Consider the following 21,761-nt stretch of genomic DNA (forward strand, 5'->3'; position numbering starts at 1 on the left):
AAGTAAGTTCTCAGTTAATGTAAGGATTTAGGATTCTAGTTACCTAGGAGTCACAGGCAGCTCTAGCATGATGCAAATACTGGACTTGAAATTGGAATTGAGCATCTGTCAATTACTAATTGTATAACTTTGGTCATGGCTTTAAACTTTTCTGAATGTAGGTTTGTAGAGTGATATAATTACAAAAACTGCCATTCTATTCTTGAGACGTTGTTGTGAGGATTAAATGCAAAACAAATTAGTCATTCATTCATATATTCACTCAAGAACTGTTCCATGTATAGCAAATACGGTAAGTGATAGTTCGTATCTTACATGCTGGGAATATAATAACAAAAAAGATATAGTCATGTGCTTATGGAAATTACAGTGGAAAGTTATTAGGCTTTTATGAATGTTTTCTCCTTTATTCAGTTTGGTTTGATGTATCAGGCCTGGATGGGATGAAATATTTAAGGAGTGACCTATGTAGCCAGGATAGCATAAGGCAATTCATATTTAGGTTTATCAGGGTAGAAATACATTCTTTTTAGTATCTTAAACAAATCATGAAGATTTATTCTTTTTATATTAGCAATCTTAAGGAATTGTTTAATTTTAAAGTTTGGACTTTAGTAAAAACCTTAAACCTTGCTTAAATCTCTATCTCTATCTGTGTAGCTATCCCAGCAATGAAATTGAATTTGTTGGGGAGGCGATGCAGAAAACAGAAGAAATCTGCGTTTGTTTGTGGCCTTCTGTAGATGAAATTTTCTTTCGTTGCTAATGCAACAAAAATTGACCTTTAATTCCGACTCCAAGCAGAAGACAGAAACCTAGCAAGTAGTAAGATAAGACACACATACTTTATGGATAACAGCCTAGAATTTATATTTTAAAATATAACTTACAAAAATTTGTAATCCATCTCAGATTTATTCTTTCAAGGATAGATGTTTCTGAAGTTGTTAAAACTTCTGAAATTATAAATAGCCATTTCAGGAACATTCTAGGAATAATGATTTCTTAAGATAAGACTTGATCCTCAGTGTCTTATTTCTTCCAAGCTTAGCTAAGTATCAGTAGGTGTATTTGTACAGTAGTGTTGTGCTGCTGACGAACATGCTGACATTTTAATAGTGGCTTTCTGCAAATGCAATGGAAAACCTTATCAAAGCATAGGCGTAACAGAGTGATTCTAGGAGTATCAGCAGCAGTTATCAAGCTGGGACATCAAATGTTTTCATGACAGACAGGCCTTTTAACATCCTACAAACAACAGTGCAAGGATGGTTACACATGTAGACTGTGCCCAGACTTATGCCCATTTATCTTCATGTCTACAACTTCACCCTTCTGTAGGATATCATCATGAGGAAAGATTAGCTTTAAAACAGTAGGATTATTAGAAAGATTGAAAGAAGACATGTCAATTTGTAACAGTTGCATTTCATGTGTCATAACCACAAATTTGGCAAAGCCATATTGGGACATATGTTGAATTAATTGGGCTGCCTCATGCTTCTTAATTAAAGCCTGAGGAATTTTGATTAGTTGCATAAAAGGTATAGCATAACCAGGTATACATTTCATTGTTCTTTTTCTTGTTTCTTAATCATCTAAAGCTTTAATCTTTAGTGATAGTGTTTGTGGGCCATCAACTTACCCCAGAGTCATTCCTATTCAGTTGGAAAGAAACTAACAAGCTCAAAGGATTTTGTCATGAATCTGTTCATTAGACAAGGTACAGTTCACAGATGAGATACAAATGTGGATTTCAGCCTAAAATTCCTACAGAGATAAAAGCAGAGGCGTTTGTCTTTCCACATTTCACATTACATTGTGAGACTTCGAGCCCAATACTTGAAAAGATTTTGCTTATCCTTTCTGAAACATTTTAAAAGCCCTACAGGTAGCATGGACCTGAGTTAACTTGTTAAGTTCAAATATGGCATATGTCATTTGTATTTAAATGACTTTAACGTCCTGCAATATTACCTAGAGGTTTGCCTTCCAAATGGGTATGAAGAATATTTTAATGAAGTCAGCTACAAGTAATACTGATTTTTTAAGAGACTGTATAAATTGGCTTAATGCATAAAACTCCACAGAAACATTGATTTTAAAAAAGGGAAAGTGAAATTTTGTGTGTCTGACCAATTAATGTGTTAAAATTCTCTTTTATTTTAGTCAAGAAACATTGTTCAATTTTATTTCTTTTCCAAAATAATGTGGAAAGCATTTCTATGTCCACTAGGCAATCCCTTCTTTCCTCACCAGCATCTCTATCTACATTTTCTAGCCCCTCTCCTCCTCCCTGTTTGTTTCCTTCTCTGTTGCCTTTCCATGCTCAGTGAGAAAACAAATAATCAGATTGCAACTACTTTATTTTACCATCATTGAAACAACAATTCCCCTATATTTATATTATTGTAGCCTCTGGCTTCTCTTCAGATAGACTGGAGAAACATTCCTTGCTCCTACCTTTAATGGCAGACATCATTCCATTTATGCATTGGATCCCATGGTGTCCCATTCGAATACTTTTCTCCTGCCAAGATTTCTTAGCCTGCCAGTACCAATCCATTTTTCAGTCTATTGGATTATTTGCATTGGCCTAAAAATAAGCTAAACTATTAACCCTCTCTTAAAATTTTATTATACCCCTCTCTAATGCTTATGCTTCTCTTTTCCTCTTCCTAGCAACTTTAAAAAAAAGTGTACATTTACTGTCTCAATGTCTTCAAGTCTCCTTGTAGCCCTAATTCACTCCAACCAGCCTTCCACAACCTGATGATATTAAGGTTGCATAAGCGCCTGATCTTGCCAAATCAAGCGGCTGCCTTCTCAGTCATCATCGTACGCCACTGCCTGACCATATTTAAGCATGGCTGACCCTTTCCCTGAAACACTTTTTTTTACTTAGCCTCTGATATACCTTTGCAGTCTCCTTTCTTTTCACCTTCTGAGGCCCAGAATGCAGTCCTTGAACTTTCTCTTTTCTATTTATAATTTCTTGCTATGATATATATGCTCATCCTATGCATTAAATAGCTTCTATATGTTTATTACCTCCATGTTCACATTTCAAATACTGACAGGTCTCCTGAGGTTCAGATTCACAGGTTGAATTTCTTAGTTGATATCTCTTCTTGAATATTCAGTAGCTACATCAAGCTTAACTTGTACTGTTATTCTAGCTTTCCCTTTCCTGCCCAAATCATGCCTCACCAAACAAAGCCTTTCCAACCTAAGCTAATAGCTACATCATTCACTCATTTCTATCACAAACCAAGGTCTTAGAAATCATCTTTAATTCTTCTATTTATTTCAGTTCCCACATTCCATTAATCTACCAGTCCCATATGGGGTCTCCTTCCTGAACATATGCTGAATCTGGCCATTGTTCTTTTTTTCTCTTCTAAACTATAGAAGTTTAACCAGAGCCATTGCATACCATCATGCAGGTTGTATACAACAGTCTTGATTTCAAGCCGCCAGCATCTCTCACATAGTGTATTCTAATAGCTTACTCTAGTTCCATTCCTACTCCATAAACTGTTGTCTGTAAAACAGCAAGGGTGAGCCTTTAAAAACAAAATAAAAAACCAGATTGTATTATTTCCATCTGTAAATCCAAGCAATGGCTGCTGTAACATTTAGACTAGACTGCTTACAAAGTCCCAAATGATCCCATATAGTGTGGATTTTACCTACCCACTTTGACCTCATTTGATAACATATTGGCCCTCATTCACTATACACCAAACCTGCTGAAAAAATTATAGGTATATTATTTCCTCCAAGAGACTCTTTGTGACTATATAAAAATACCATTCTCATTCAATAATACATTTTCTTCATATTCTTATTTCTACATGAAATTATCTATATTTGCCCAATTATGTATTGATTATCTCTACTAGAATGTAAGCTTCATTAGGGCAGTACCCATGACTGTCTTGCTCACCACTGTGCTCATCAACTACAATTATTTAGGACACACAATACATATTCAATCAATATGTGTTACATAATTTTATTAATGGCCCTTTTCCTATCATTTAAAAACATTTACAGGTTTCCCAATAATTAAACAAAATTGTCTTTGGCCCTTATTGATTTAGGTCTACTCTCACATTCTTTTTATAACAAATGTTACTGACCAAGGTATGATATATTTGCTATCTCCTTTTCCTTACCTTTTGTTCCTCCTAAATTTCCTCCCTCTCCCTCTCCCTCTCCCTCCCTCCCCCCACACACACTCACTCTCACACACACACATAGATACAAATATATTTATTTATACTGAGGAAAATTTATAGGGGTAGGAAAATACAAGATTTTAAAATTCTGATAATGAAGTTATAAAGTAACAATGATTTTTCTCTCCAAGTCTTGTGGCCTAATTTTTCCAATTCTTCTACTCTTGATTTCTTGGTAAATTTCAAAATTACTGATTTTTTTGGGAAAATTATCTATCTTGGTGTTTATGACATCTTATCCTCCTAGCTCTTCTTTTCCTCTATGCCTAACGTCTTTCAGTTTTATTAATTACATTCATTCCACTCCTACATTCATCCCTAAAGGTAAAACTCACCCTGAGTTTCAGTTCTCAGACATCTACCCCTTACTTTCACATATGCTAACAAGGCCATATGCCTTGACTCTTTACAGATACCACTAATAAGTTTCATAACCCTCTATTTCCTATACCCTGATCCTGCATTTCTCAAAACATTTCTTTTCTGCCCTGCACACATATCAAAAATTAAATATTCCCAAACTGAGAATCATATTAGACTCTCTATACTGTCTACACTCTTCCAGCCTTTATTTGCCATCATCAAGTCCTGTCAATAGTCCCTTTAAATTAAAACTCGGCTATCTTATTTCTATTTATGCTCATCTGATTCTAGCTCTCCTTAAGCTCATGTCTGGCTAGTGAACTAATTAATCTCCTCTCATAATCTCCATCTTCCTCAAAGTCTGTTTAGAACCAAATCTAATTTTCCTAAAATACTGCAATTATCATACCCCTATTCTTCCTAATAACCTATAGCAAATTCTGACTGCAAACAGATTAAATCCAAGATATCCTAGTTACTCCAAAATCTGGACATATTTTATATATCCAAAATTAACTGCTAATTTTCTGCAGCATATTGCAGGTGACATGATGAATTGGGATGCTTCAAGCTCTCTAGCTGAATTACTCTAATCAATTCCAATGACATGAGCTGTGTGGATTCTTTCTAAACCAACCTGATTTTGAAACTTTATTCACAGTGTTCTTGATGTAGCAAGGTTAAGATTTAGAAATGTCATGTTCATCTCTTTTGGCACAATCCTACCAATATTTCAAGTCCTGCAAATTTCACAAGTATTCCCTCTTTATGAAAAGTCACAGAACCTGTTATCTTTTTTTTTTAAACATCTTTATTGGGTTATAATTGCTTTACAATGGTGTGTTAGTTTCTGCTTTATAACAAAGTGAATCAGTTATACATATACACATGTTCCCATATCTCTTCCCTCTTGCGTCTCCCTCCCTCCCAGCCTCCGGAACCTGTTATCTTTATCATATGTTATGGCATTACAATTATTTCATATTGTTTTATTTTCTGTACATAAGATTAAGTTTCTCCAAAATGTTGTAGGTTCCTTGAGAAAAGAGATTTTGTTTCCTACTTCTCTTCTATGCCTAGTTCTGACCAAGTTGCAGAGGATTATAAACGTCCAATTGAACTGAGTCCTCTTTGCCTTAAATCTGTTACCATTCCACTGTCAAACAGCTTGTTACTAGGTGAGATACCTTGCGCTTATTACATATGTTTCCAAATGGAGCTGTGGATCAGGGCTGCCAGATGCTGCTGTAATTGGAGCTCTGAACTCTCTGAACCATAGTCCCTAGGAAATAGCATCTTCCAAAACCCTCACTTAAGAGAGACATTTATTTTGTAACCATTACCACATATAAAATCAACTGAAAGAGTTGAAACTTCTTGGAAAAACGTAGCCTATAATGCACCGTACTTTCTTTCCTTGGTATGGGAAATAACTACTTGTCTTGGACCCACCTATAAATAACTAGATTTTTAAAGCTTGATTTAATAAAACATTCTCATGTATTGAATTCATGCATGTCTGTCATGTATATTAGAAAATTTAAAAAATGTAATAAATGCATTTTCACACATCTATTAATATCAAGAATGATGCTTTTCAAAGGAAAACCATCTATTAAATAAATTCTTGGATATTAAAAATGTTTAAAAGAGGAACACAGATAAAAGAAATTCACTAATAGCATTTTGTGTAATTTTCTGTCCAAATTACTAATTTTATTTTAAATTTAATATTCTTAGCGAATCACCGAAATATCCTGTTTTCGTGGTTGACTAGATTGCAATGTGCAATTTGCTTGACTTCAAATGCATAATGTACTGTTTGAACCATTATGTACGTAACTCGCTGAACCGAATAGTGAAATGGTTTAATTTTTGCACATTTTACAAATGGAGCCACAGACTTTATTGATCAATCAGCATACTTTAGTGGTTCAGTTTTATGTACAGTGCTGAATGAGCCATATAGTTTACAAGAACAGCTTTATATGTTTCTGGAATTTAGCTGCAAACTCTCCTAGTCAAAAGAAATACCATATTGTGTTCCCCTTAAAATGCACAGTGCCTTGCTGTTATCTCATACTTTACTGGTAAAGTTACATTCTCAATAAATCTCAACAATTCCTGTATTTGCTTAAGAGGTACTAAGCTATGGTAGCAGTTGGTAATTCAATGCAAATGAAAAGTATAGGCATGAACAAATTCCAGGACTTAGGTAGTCAATATGTAGCTAAGATAAATGGCAAGACAGGATAGGTGGTACCCAGTTTACCTGTTTGGGGGGGAAATTTCTTTTTACTAAATAATTGACTTGGTTGAATTCTAATTAAATTCTTTCTCTCTCCCTCTCTCTCCACCCCCATTTCCATACCCTCTTTTTTCCCGATTCCTTCTGTTTCTTTCTCTCCCCTCAGTTGAATTATTTATAACCCATTTTTATTTTATTAATTTCTTTTTTTTTTTTTTTTTTTTTTGCGGTACGCGGGTCTCTCACTGTTGTGGCCTCTCCCGTTGCGGAGCACAGGCTCTGGACGCGCAGGCTCAGCGGCCATGGCTCACGGGCCCAGCCGCTCCGCGGCATGTGGGATCTTCCCAGACCGGGGTACGAACCCGTGTCCCCTGCATCGGCAGGCTATAACCCATTTTTACATGTAGCCTATGAGTCTACAAATAATTGAAACTTCCTGATGGTTGAAAATTAAACAGCCATCATGGTCTGCAATAGTTATTCTTTAATCCTGACTTTTTAAATAAAATGTCATTAGACCTCTCCTTCTCTTTTCTATTCTAAGTTAGCATGATTTGGCAAAAATCCATAGTTTTAATAAATTTCTTTCCTATTTCACTGACTGTTGAGATTATATATACTTATTGAAAATTATAGTATTAGATCTCCTGACTTCATTGTATAGAATTCTTGATTTCTCAGTAAATTCAGTTTAACCAGTTTTATAATATATTTTAGAGATTTCTTTAGTGAATGACCTGAAATAGTGTACTAATTTATATAGTTGTGTTTGTGTATATTTGAATATATGTGTGTATGTATATACTTTAAATTATTCCTCTTTTTTGATGAGTTTTATTCTTTCTGAGGATATAGTGAAGAATTTCCCTCTCAAATTTTAATGCTCAATTGCCATAGATTCTTACAGCTTTACCTTCCATGGCCCTTAGTTTTACTATAACTTCAGTGATATTTTAGACTCCTTCATGGTACTTTTGATAGCTAATTAATGTCTACTTTTCTGAATTAGTTATTATTATAATTATTAAATTGCTCTTAGCTACAGAAAAAATTTATTAGAATTCTAATGAAAAAGTTATAGAACTATATGTCTTACTCTTAGTTCCAATATTTTATAACTTTGGGAAATTAATGTAAATAAGAATTAAATATTTTAAGAGAGAGAAAGAAGTATGTGGATATTTCTTTTTCTTTTTTTTTTAAACCAATCCCTCTTTTTCAAAGGTAGGAGTAAATTTAGGCCAAAGAGATGTAGCAGGTGTTGATTTATTGAACTGAAAAATGTTCAGATGTTCTAATATTACTTTTTATCAGCACTTCTTTTGGATAAGGTATAATATGCTTGCCCAACAAAATACATCTGTTAGGATCTGAATATATTGGGGATTTCACTGATAACTTACTTTAACAGTCTCACCAATCACAGGAGAGGAAATGCAACCAAGTATTTACACTTTCTTTCTGGAACAAATATCATGTGGATGATTTCAGAAACATACAGTGAAAAAATTGGACAAATAAGGAATCTGAATAATTTTCTAATGTCTGTTTGCCTATGAATGATACTTATTACTACTCAAAAACATTGTATTAAGAACTTCCCCATACCTTTTCTGTTGCTTTTCTCAATATATATGAACAGAAATATTACCAGGTCTTTTCTGGGTGAAATCTTTAAAAACCAGTTGCATACTTCCCTCTGCTTCGGCAAGTCTTGGAAGATAGACACCCCTCCCCCATTTACCTGTAATTAATTCTTAGTTCCATTAATTTTCCAAGTGAAACTGGGGAAATCTGAACAAGATCTGTGGATTTTATCAATGTCAATAACCTAGTTGTGATGCTGTACTATAATTTTTACAATTTTCTGTCATTGGGTGAAACTGGGTAAAGGGTATGCAGGATATCTCTATATTATTTCTTACAACTACATGTGAATCTTCAATTATCTCAATAAAATAAAAATAAGTAAGATAATTTTAAACCTATGGGAGAGAAATGTTGCCTAGTGAGCACTATATACTTGTAACATTGCTAGTTTAATGATATTTCTGATAGGTGTAAAAAACAATCATGTAGCTGAATATTACTAGTGTGAATTTACATAAATTTCTTAAGATATTTTTGATGTTTACATTTATTTCTTTACAAGTATCTGATTAATCTTTTAAAAATATTATTATGCTTGATTTAAGGAGAATAAGAGGGAAAAATAACTTCTTTAAAATCTACATTCATTGTTAGACTCTAGAGATATCATAACACACTATTTACACATCCATGCACCAGTAGTTTCTTAGGGTCAATTACTAAGAAAGGAAGAAAGGGATTTGTTGAGATCATGCCCAGAATCTTTTGTTTCAAGCATTAAATATAGATACAAATATAAACCAGAATTTCCTTCTGTTTACAATCAATACTTCTCTTAAATTATGATTAAACTAGAAAAATTATGATTTATTGACTATCATTTCTACTTAATACCTTAATTGGCTTGTATTCATGTATATAATACATAAAATTATGGAATAATATCTCCACAATTTCCCTCAAAGATAAAATATATTCAGGTTAAATTTAACATGGAAATATTAGACACAGAATTACCACTGAGTCAGGATGTTGTGAGTGGCACATCAATAATGCAACAATCAGAATCCTGCATTTATATGAAAATTACTGCTAGATGGAATGGTCTATGACAATTGCTTTTTTTCCTTTTAGAAAAATAACCACCTAAAGAGATTTCTTTATTTTTTGGACTTCAAAAGAACAGAATTAGATCAATCATAATATTTGGCTTATAGAACACTATTATCATTGATCATACATGGGCTGCTTCTAGTTGGTTTTATTTTTTATTTAATAACTTAAAATGATATAATGGGGCTTCCCTGGTGGCACAGTGGTTGAGAGTCCGCCTGCAGATGCGGGGGACGCGGGTTTGTGCCCCGGTCCGGGAAGATCCCACATGCCGCGGAGCGGCTGGGCCCGTGAGCCATGGCCACTGAGCCTGCGCGTCTGGAGCCTGTGCTTTGCAACGCGAGAGGCCACAACAGTGAGAGGCCTACGTACCGCCAAAAAAAAAAAACAGAACAAAAACAAACAAACAAACAAAAATTATATAATGAACACCATAAAATCCCTGCCCAGGCTAAGAACTGCAGTATTAACTAACTTACACTTCCCTGTATGCTTTTTCACCACTGCCAAACATAACTACTATTTTTGTTTTTCAAAAAAATACGTATATATGTTTGAGGGAACAAAATTTTGCTTGGTTTTGCCCAACTCTTAACTTTGTAAAATGAGTACTATCCGGTATTTTCATCTTGTCAACAATACATTTTTTAAATCATATAATACCACATATAACTGTAGTTCATTCACTTTCACTGTTGCGTGTAACTAAATTATAAATGTATACCTCATTTATTTTTCCAGTCTCCTGCCACTGGGAATATTGGTCATCTGCATTTGTTGTGTTTATTGTTGTTACCATTCAAGTGTCCTTGAATATTACAGTAATCATATTCTTGTTTATCAACCTTGGAGTGGTATGTCTTGTCTTATTGATTTGAGTTTTACATTAATTCTTTGCTGGTTTATGTATTTCAAATATCTTTTTTCAACTTGTCCTTCCTTTTCTTAAAGTATTAAATAATGAACAAAAGATTTTAGTTTAATATAGACAGTATTTTTCCTTGTGTTTAGTGCTTGTAGTCTCTTATTTCAGTTATACATTCCAACATCAAGGTCAGAATGATATTAATCTATATTTTCTTCTAAGCATTTAAAATTTGACTTTAGATATATAAGTTCTGAATCCTTTTGGAGTTGATTGGTATTATGTAAGGAGATGGTCCATTTTATTTCATTTTTTCTTCATGCAGATAACTAAATTTCCTAACTCCATTGGTTGGATAAACAGTCCTTTCCCTAGGGATCCATCATACCACCTCATTTATAATAAAGTCCCTTGTGTATGGAGGTCTGTGTCCCCCAACTTCATCCTTTGACAATCTGTCTACTTCTAAACAACACTGTCTTACTTTACATAGATTTATAATTTTTTTTCCATAAAGTAAGACTTGCCCTCATTCCACATTATGTAGCTTGAAATGTATCCTGGCTCTACTAAACCCTCCTTTATCAATATTAATTTTAACAGCAATTTGTCAGGATCCTTAAATAATACTGTTGACATTGTGAGTGGGGTTGCATTAAATGTAGAGATCACTTTGGAAAAAACTGACATTTTCACAGTAATAAATCTTCCTATCCAGTTCTATCAGACATTTATCCCTTTATAATCCCATATACCCTACCTTTTTTTTCACATCATGCCACAAAATACACTACAAATTGATTAAATAAGTGAATGTAAAACAAGTTTCAGAAGAAAACATAAGCAAATTGGTCTATAATATTTTAATTGAGGTATTTCTAAGACAGACATAAAACCCAAAAGATTTTTCTAAAAGACTGACAGATTTGATTAAAATATTAAAAAAAATTAAAACTGTGATAAGAAACATTTAAATGCAAGTAAAAAACTGAAATTGTTATTAGATATGTAGGAATATGTATATATATATAATACCTATATAAAATATATTTAGGTTATTTTATATATAATATACAAACATAAATATGTGTATATAAATATAATTAAATGAGTGTGCATAATTACTTTGAATGTTTATAAAGGCCATAGTAACCAATTAGAAAAAGTCAAGATTCCAGTTTAATAAGAAAATAATGAAAGTTTATAAATACAGCCAAAATTTTCAAGTAGATTTATAATGGCTGTAAATATATAAAGAGCTATACTGCTCTTATTCAGTCATCAGTTTCACAAAAATGCAAAGAAAACTTCTTAAGTATTATGCTGGTTAACACTCACTTATACTGTTTCTAGAGTATAAACCGGCAGAACTTTTTGAGATGTAAATTTGGTTGTCTTTCTAATTGAAAATGAACATGCCCTCTTTGACCAGGCCGTTTTATTCTATGAATTCACCTTGAAGAAATATTCTTACGCTTACATAAGTATATGTGTGCAGGATATCTACATCAGAGTTGTTTTACTATTATAAAAATAGGAACAACCAGTAGGCTGACCAATATGGGTGTTTAAATGAAATATTGAAAATCTATACTAAAGAATGCATTGCAGCAATATAGAAGAATAAGATAGACTCTCCTTAACTGACAAGAACAGACTCCAAGATGCAGTGTCAATTGATCAAAGAAAGAAGAGAACAATAGCTCTAAAACAGAATCTCATTTGTGTAAAACACATACCTATATTAGTGACAACATGTGAATCTGTTTGAGGATATAAGTTAATGTGTATTTGTACTTGAACTTTCACTCATGCGTGTTAATCAGTGTATATAGAAGGCACCAGAGGATTACACATCAAACAAGCAATAATAACTTACTCTGGGGGCAAGAATAGGACTGGAATTTTTGACAAAGGGAATTTTTTGTATTTTTTTGTGACATTCCTATTTGTGACTTAATGTTTTACAGAGAAAATACAATACTAGTCTAAATTTGAAAAATAATCATAACTAAAAAGAAAAAAAACCAAGAACTGGGCTTCCCTGGTGGCGCAGTGGTTGAGAGTCTGCCTGCCAATGCAGGGGACACGGGTTCGTGCCCCGGTCCGGGAAGATCCCACATGCCGCAGAGCGGCTGGGCCCGTGAGCCATGGCCGCTGAGCCTGCGCGTCCAGAGCCTGTGCTCTGCAACAGGAGAGGCCACACCAGTGAGAGGCCCGCGTACCGCAAAAAAAAAACAAACCCAAGAACTTCTAGGTCTTCATAACCTTGAAAATTTGTTGGCCTGTCCAGTAAGTTCATCTGTAATAAATTACTGTTGCAAAATGTATAACCATCATAACTTCCGATATACAGAAGAATGTGTATCAAAGCAGGTGCAAATTTATAACCATCATAACTTCTGATATACAGGAGAATGTGTATCAAAGCAGGTGCAGTGGCTCCCCAACTTTCCTGCTTCACTCCAATAATATTCACTTTTCTTACTGAAAGCAGTTAGGTTAGAAACATTAGCTTCCTAAACTGGACTGTATTTCCATTTAGGTAATAAATCCAAGAATTCTTATAACTAAGAGCCTTTTACTTTGAATTTGAATGCTTTATTGTTACAGATTATTCTTCTGTAATTAGAGCCTCACTTCAGTCGGGTACTGGAAAATTAGCTGAGAAAATGACAATAATTCAGACTCCTTCTCACACATGTTGCCCAACACAGGTAACTTATATTTTCATATTGTCTTTCATTCCCAGAGTAACAATACTTAATACATCCCCATATGTCTGATTGGATATCATTAGGAGCACTATGGAAGAAGGCCTAGATTCAGATGTGTAAAGGAAATTACATGCAAATACAGTTTCAATTATTGTGATATTTATCTACAGGCTGAAAACTGTGAGATTTCTAAAATGTTCATTTGTCCTGACTCTTCTCTCTTAATCAAAAAAGGCACCATGGATAACTTCCTGCTGGAACAATAGAATACTGGTAAAACACTTATTTCTGTGCCATTGATGCAAACTTTGGATTTCCTTATTGATTTTCCAGATACTGCTCTGTGTAGAATACTGGTATTATCATGGTACCAGGAACTCAGTAATTTTGCAGAGCCCTGATTTAACTGCATATCTGCCCAAGGTCAGCCTTCTAAGCATGGTTGACAGCATAGAATTCTTTCAGGTTTAGTTCTCTGAGGATTCAGTAGAAATTTCCTGTCTTCTCTGATTCAAAGAGTGTTTTTGAGAAGTTGGAATTAATCTTCACAAATTCCTTTTATGCTATACATCAAGGAAGGCCAGAGAAAAATATGATAAGCAGGTTAGACATTGAATTTTATAGTACTGATCATATTGCTGGAGTGCCATCCCTTCAGAAATTTGTCCTGAGATACTGGACAATTTTCTTGGACACTCAGATTTATGAAGTAATTACTAGAGCCTTCATTTCTCTTTGAACAATATTCCAGCATTGTAAGATTTTTAAAACAGAATAGATTTTTAAATATAAGAAATTATGATCTATGAATCATCCATGACTAAATGTTTGTATCCTCCAAAATTTGTACATTGAAATCCTAACCCTTGATGTGATGATATTAGGAGACAGGGCCTTTAGGAGGTGATTATCAGGTCGTGAGGGTGGAGTCTTCATGAATGAGATTAGTGCACAAACTGACTAGAACAGCTGGTATTTTGAAATTTAATCTGGTTGAGAAACTGTATTTTTCCTTTGGGTGAGAATCAAAATATGGAAATATGCATATAATCTTTAAATGTGATTTGAATAGTTCAACTGTAATTAAAAATATAATAACACAGTAATATAAGATGCTTTGTGTCTTTTTAGCTTCTTTTGGGTTATCTTTATTTTGCTTTGTATTTTCCATAACTCTTCCAAGTTTGTATTAGTGGTCCACTATTGAATTATTTTGATGATCTTAAATTTCAAAACATTATAGCATATGGTCTAGATGGAGACAAGTGAAGATAATTTATTTAAATTTCTATTTTCTTCTCCTAAAGAACAGAGCTAAAGCAGTAACAACTTTTATGTTTTACACATTGTGTTATACTCTAAAGAGTGATTGATTTTTTGAAGGCCAGCTTTGTGCTTTAAACTCATGCAAAACTATTTCGATTTTCATCTCTTGCGTGAGTGACTTGCCAAAACTGGTCAGATTTCAAAGAGTGCAGCCCTTTAAAGAAAGGGGAACCTGCAGAGTAGAAGACACAAGGAAAATTTGTATCATTTATTTAAGTAAACAATAACAGGGCCAAAAATAAGGTGACCATTAGGAAAGACGTTTTGTCTAGAGCAGAAATTCGATTTGTCATGCTGTCTAAAGTGATTGTATTTCTTTTAGACTTTTTCATTGAAAGGGTTGCCTGGCTTATATAAACAGCCACATTTCTGTGCATCCTATAAAATAATTTTCCCATTAGAAATTAATGGTTTCCCTTATTCTGACATTAATGTTAGGGCAGTGAATTCTACTGGAAGATCATGATTATATTCTAGCAAATTGATTTCAGTTGTTTCCAAGTATATAAGGAGAAGACAGAGAACACAGGTGGATGCTGGTAAAATGTATTGTTTTGTTTCAACTGTTGCAGAAAGAATAACCCAGAAAACTTGAAAAATTGCATATTTTCTTGTTCCTCTCCCAGAGGTGCAGACTCTATATGTTTAACCAGTTTCCCAATAATGTATAGAACACATTTTGAGAAACATTGCTCCAGTGAGGAATGGTAATTGTTTTCTTCTATCTATAATTATTAGAGATCCATTCATGTTAATATATGAGCTTGATTTTCTTAATGCTGAAGAGGATAGTATATCATTCACTCTACCAAAAAAAAAAAAGATCCAAAAAATCATTCAGAAATGAGCTTAAGAGAAAAAGAGTTCATGGCAAGCAAGAAAGAGAAATTTACAAGTGTAGTGGGAGGTACTGCAGGCACTTTGGCCAGGGAAGGGAAGGTAGCGTTCTACTGCATGCTGGACTGCCTCTATAGTATTCTGCAACACATTGCATTCTGTGGTTCAAACGTCTCTAAAGAGAACTAAGGACAAGTGATCAGAATATGCTCACTTTGTACACATATGTCATTAATGATCTTTTGCAAAGAAGATATATGATGTATATTAAAGTTCACACATATATCCAAGATTATAAGCAACACTTTTAACCTGAATTTAAATTATTTTATAGAGCAAAATGGCAGGCTGAGAAGGAACATTAACATTTAACAATCAGAGAGACAGTGAGGTATGGATGATTTCTTCTGAACAAAGGAATCAATTCTAGAGGGTACTTCAGTGTTGAGCGATTTGAGTAAAAGCTGTTTTGAATTTGGAAATAAATGAGACACTCAGAACTCACTTTAGACAGAGCCTGTGTTTGAGGGAGCCTCTTAAAACCAGAATGTTGATTATTATTGTCAGTTAATTAACTATTTTAACATTTATTGGGTCCTGGCATTGTGCTAGTCACAGAACAGAATATGGCTTTAAAACACCAGTCTACTGCATGGATGTGTCGTTTTCATTTTGGGATCCAATAAAGTTTGTGTCAGGAGCTACCTCTACATGAACCATCTTAGGAAAAGTAAAGGAATTGAACAACAAAACCTCTTTAACAACATAATATGGTATGGAGGTTTTCAAAGCGGCTTGGTATTGTTATTCACATAAATTTTCTTCCTAAGTACCAAATTGGGACCACAATTTTCCTGTGATATTTTCATCACAATTTAGATTCAGCAGAGTCTCCATTTGCCATTTACAATTCCCTGCCTGCATTTAATATTTATGCAATATTGAATTAAGTAAAATCCTGGAGTTCTGCTCTTGTTCATTTGTTTTGTGTCTGGGGGAAGCTATGCAGAGTTCAACAGAATATGAAAATACTCAGTATTGTACTCATTATGAACATAGCTGCTAACTGATAGACTATCCTGGGAAATAAACTTCCCTTATAGGGAAATGCAGTGTTTCCTATTTTCTTTCATCAACTCTGTTGTTTTATTTTCTACCACGAATATAAGTTGTTGTGAAACAGCATCTTGTTTAAGCAGACTCTTTTGTAAGCTTTTCATTCCATTTCCTCAGAAAAATTTGTTAAAAGTTGTTCATACTCCCCCATACTTAAAAAAGATTTTTTTTCCTGATCTCCTAATTATTAGTTTTTAAATCCTACAACCTATCATAAGTTGTAAATTCACTATTACCTCATACTTGCCATGTGTAATTTTATCTCCTTTATGACATTCTACCAGACCTAAAATACTCTGAATGTGGATATTTTCCTACTTTATGCATAACAATGGTTTCAATCTTGCCCCTTTCTAAAAGACTCACCAAGAGCTTTGCCTAATTTTTTTCTTTTCAAAGGATATTTTCAATGTCTGGAGCTATTATATATATAATTCTAGACTCTACTTTTCCCCCCAAATTCTTCTTTAATTCTCTACAGCCAAGAATTTCTTCCTGTTAGAACCTCCTCCTCTAACTTTTCAAATAAAAAAGCAAAATCTCAGATGTCAAGGCCCACATGAGAGACAATACTGCTTAGAGTTTAGGAACTTGCATCTAGAAGTAAGAGAGTCCTGGGTCCTAAACTCAGTTCACACTTTTTATAGCTATGTGACCTGGGCAGAAATACCTAACTACTCTCAGCCTCAGTTAACTTGAAAAATAATATACGTGTGTGTGTGTGTGTGTGTGTGTGTGTGTGTGTATAAATATAATAAAATATGTGTGTATATACCCACACATATATTTGTAAAATGTGCATAGCTAATAGGATCAAATCCAATATTTGTGTAGAATACATAGCATAATGCCTAGCAAAATCCTATCTATTTGCCTCAATAAATTCTAAAAGCTCACACAGCTAACAGGTGGCATTGAAGGAACTATCTCTTGTCATTCTATAACTAAAAAAATCCATGTCCCTAAGAAAAAGGGAAAATATCTTTCCTCACCTTGTTCCTCCTAAATAGTAGTAGTTTGGGTATATTTTTTACTATGCATTTTATGTATGTCGTCTGCTATGTAAAAGTATTTTACAGTTGCCTTTTACATTGAATGGTTTGTATTAAAATATTTTTAATTAAATGTTTTTTATGTACAAGACACCCTTAGTGTTCTTAGATTTGATGTTTGAGCTTTCCATTATTTATAAACAACCTAGGACAACCATGGCATCCCATATATATTTTTTTTATTTTAATTTTTGAGAAGAATATTCTGAAAAGCTCAAAATATATTTAAGAAAGATAAACAAATGGAATCATTAAAAACATTTTAGTTTTATCTTTTCCTCTGTTTCATTATTACTTATGTCTCTGTCTTTTTGCATAGATAAATAGGTTATGATGAACAGATTCTGTTAAAATCCCTATTTCTTACTGGTGAATCACTGATTGACATGCACTATATGTAAGGTTTTGTGCAGGCAAGATTGCAAGAGAGATTGAGGCTGGCCAACTGTCTAGTAAAACTGTCTCAATGAAACATGTGCTCTTGAGGTAGGATGAGTGTTTACGAGGGAAATGATGTGTGCTTCAGTGATATATTTAATTAGGCAATACAAAAAGGGCAAAAGGAACTCTTATGTCAGGTGGATACTTTTTAAAATTGAAGTATAGTTGATGTACAATATTATATGTTACAGGTGTACAATATAGTGATTCAGAATTTTTAAAGTTTATACTCCATTTGTAGTTATGAAATACTGGCTTTATTCCCTGTGTTGTACAATATATACTTATAGCTTATTTTATACCCAATAGTTTATACCCCTTAATCCTCTATTCCTATATTGCCTCTCCCCCCTTCCCTCTCCCCACTGGTAACCACTGTTTTTTTTTTTTTTGTATATCTGTGAGTCGGCTTCTTTTTTGTTTTATTCACCAGTTTGTTGTGTTTTTTGGATTCCACATATAAGTGATATCATACAGTATTTGTCTTTCTCTGTCTGACATTTAACTTAGATAATACACTCCAACTCTATCCATGTTGTTGCAAATGGCAAAATTTTATTCTTGTTTATGGCTCAGTAGTATTCCATTGCATATATATACCACATCTTCTTTATCCATTCATCCGCTGATGGATACTCAGGTTGCATCCATATCTTGGCAATTGTAAACAACATTGTTATGAAAATTGAGGTACATGTATCTTTTTGAGTTAGTGTTTTTGCTTTTTTCGGATATATACCCAGGAGTGGAATTGTGGTGTCGTATTTGTAGTTTTTTGAGATACTTCCATACTGTTTTCTACTGTGACTGCACCAATTTACATTCCCACCAATAGTGCACAAGAGTTCCCTTTTCTCCAAATCCTGGCCAGCATTTGTTATTTGTGTTCTTTTTGATGATAGCCATCCTGAGAGGTGTGAGGTGATACCTCATTGTGGATTTAACTTGCATTTCCCTGGTGATTAGCAATGTTGAGCATCTTTCCACATGCTTGTTGGCCATCCACATTTCACCTTTGGAAAAATGTCTGTAGGTCTTCTGCCCACTTTTTGATTGTGTTGTTTGGTTTTTTTTTGATGTTGAGTTGTATAAGCTGTTTATATATGTTGGATATTAACCCCTAATGGGTCATATCATTTGCAAATATTTTCTCCTATTCGGTAGGTTGTCTTTTTCTTTTGTCAGTGATTTCCTTTGTTATGCAAAAGCTTTTAATTTTAATTAGGCCCTGTTTGTTTATTTTTGCTTTTATTTCCTTTGCTTTAGGAGACAAAGAAAAAAAAATACTGCTAGGATTTATGTCTAAGAACATCCTGCCTATGTTATCCTCTAGGAGTTTTATGGCTTCCAGTCTTACATTTAGGTCTTTAATCCATTTTGAGTTGGAATACTTTAATTTATAAAGATGTAGAAAAGGAGATTCTTTTTGAAATCTTATAAGTGCAATTCAATCTTTCAGTCTGCTAAATCAGTTGTAGATTTGTTCTTTCAGTTGCAGATTTGTATTTTCATTGTTTATTCAGAGATCATTTACATAGAAATAAATCAAAATAGAATAAGTTACCAACATATTTATACTAACCAGATTTATATGATTTTTGGAAATGTTAATTTAAGTATGTTTATTTTCTCTTTTGTAATACCTGTACACTATGGTTTCTCCCACTGAGATCTGAATTAACTACATTGAAGCTATAGGAAGAATTTACCATGTCTTTTGGGCTTGAGTAGAAGGAAGATTTACTGAAGAAACTCACAAGGAAATTTACTGCTGGGTTTCTAATCAAGAATAATAGATGTAAATCACTTGCCTCAACATCTAAGAATTGGGAGTATACTTTTCACTTTCTTAGACATCTATAGATATAACTGCTATGGATATATTCAAAAGTGAGAGTCATTTGTCATATGTGGCCTGTGCCTATTTCCACTCATGCATACTAAAGACTTGTTCCAAGGTCCTAGTTTTTACAACTAGAAAATGGTGATATTTGTGTTACAGGTAGAACCCTTTTTCCAGCAACTGTGACTTCTTGGAATTCAAGGTAACTTTGGACTTTTTGGTGCTCTTAAAATTGAAATTGTATGTGAGAAAGTCCATATGACAACTGGGGTATATATTAGCAGAGTCCACTGTGACCCATCGTCCTAGTTCAGGCTGCTGTAACAAATGACCATAGACGGAGTGGCTTAAACAGAAAACACTTATTCTCACAGTTCTGGAGGCTGGAAATCTGAGATCAGGGAGCCAGTATGGTTGGGCTCTTGGTGAAGGCACTCTTCCTGGTTTGAAGATGGCTATCTTCTCATTATATCCTTGCACAGTGGGGAGAGAGAGAGAGAGGAGAGAAAGTGGGAGAAGGAGAGGAGAAAGTGAAGAACAAGAGAGATCAAGATCATTTCTCTGTTACAAGTACACTAATCTCATTAGTGAGGGCTCCACCCTCATGACTTAATTGCCTCCCAAAGGCCCCACCTCTTAGTACCATCATATTGGGGGGTTAGGATTTTAACATACACATTTTGAGAGTCTATAGTATCCACTGATTACTAAAATTCCTTCTCCCCATACTCAGCAGAAGGAGATGGCCATCTTTGTTAGAAGACTACATTTTCTAAATGATGAGTAATTACTCCAAATATTTTCTCCCCATGGGGGAATTTCTGCAGCTAATAATACCATCTGACTTTGGATAGCTTCATGGTGTTTAAATTTTACAAATAAGGGGACCCTGGTTCCCTACACTTTTAGTGTAGACACAAAAAGTATCTACATGCAAGGTGGAATTTAGAGATTAGCAGAAGGTTCTTAACCAAATAAACTAATGAAAGAAAAGAAAAACTGATACTACATTCTAGGCGTTACCAATAATCTACCATTAAAAAAAGTCTAGTAGGAATGGGGGATGGAGTAGAATTTTAAAGCAGTCTTTTAAAAGTTTTATTCAATTTTTTACTTATTATTAAGTTTCTTAAAACTTAATACATCCTAACATATGGTTCTTGATGTTGCATACCCAACTAATAAATACAAAGTGAATGTTTCTCAAGTGATTTAAATGAGAGGAAAAACAAACACGTACACTATATACTTACATACTGAACTAATTATGGAAAATGGTGTTTTCTTATTTAGAAATCAAAATTCTAATTTAGTAGACTCAAAGTTCTATAACTAATCTAGGTTTGAAAGGAAAGCAGTAGCAACTTATCACATTAGGTATTTATATTCAATTTAAATAGTACATACAAACTGATGGCTGGAATTGATTCATTCTCAAAAGGCTTTGCACGTACACAGTAGAAAGTGGAGTGCACAGAGAGAAAGATGGTAATTTTGACTTCTGCTTTGGGCTACCTATATAAAATGACATATTAAAGTAAAGCAATGCCAATTGTTGGGCAATGCAAGAAAATAACACAGTTTAATAATCAGGTTGACTAAAGCTTCATATAATCACTCTGCCACCTCATTATTAACTTGCACAGGCAGTTAATATTTTATTATTATACACTTCATATATGTTATTTGGCCATCCTTACAGTATTTGCTAAAAATACAGTTCTGTTTGTCCCATAAACCAAGGGGGAATATGGACCACATTATCTTTTACAACTTTGCTTTCATATACAAGGCAAAACTTGATAATATGTTTGATAAGTTCTAAATCAATTTCAGTTTTGTTCTAACTCAGCAAACTTTCAATGTTTCTAATAAATAGTATTTTCTTGCTGATGAAATAGAAAAGTGGATACACAATGCAAGAATGAAATTGTGCTTGTGGTGAGGGACATAAAGTAGAAGGTAATAATGGAAAAAATTAACGGTATGAGAAAGTTCAAAAATTT

The sequence above is a fragment of the Orcinus orca genome, chromosome 14 (assembly GCF_937001465.1).
Source record: "Orcinus orca chromosome 14, mOrcOrc1.1, whole genome shotgun sequence".
In the NCBI taxonomy this organism is placed as follows: Eukaryota; Metazoa; Chordata; class Mammalia; order Artiodactyla; family Delphinidae; genus Orcinus; species Orcinus orca.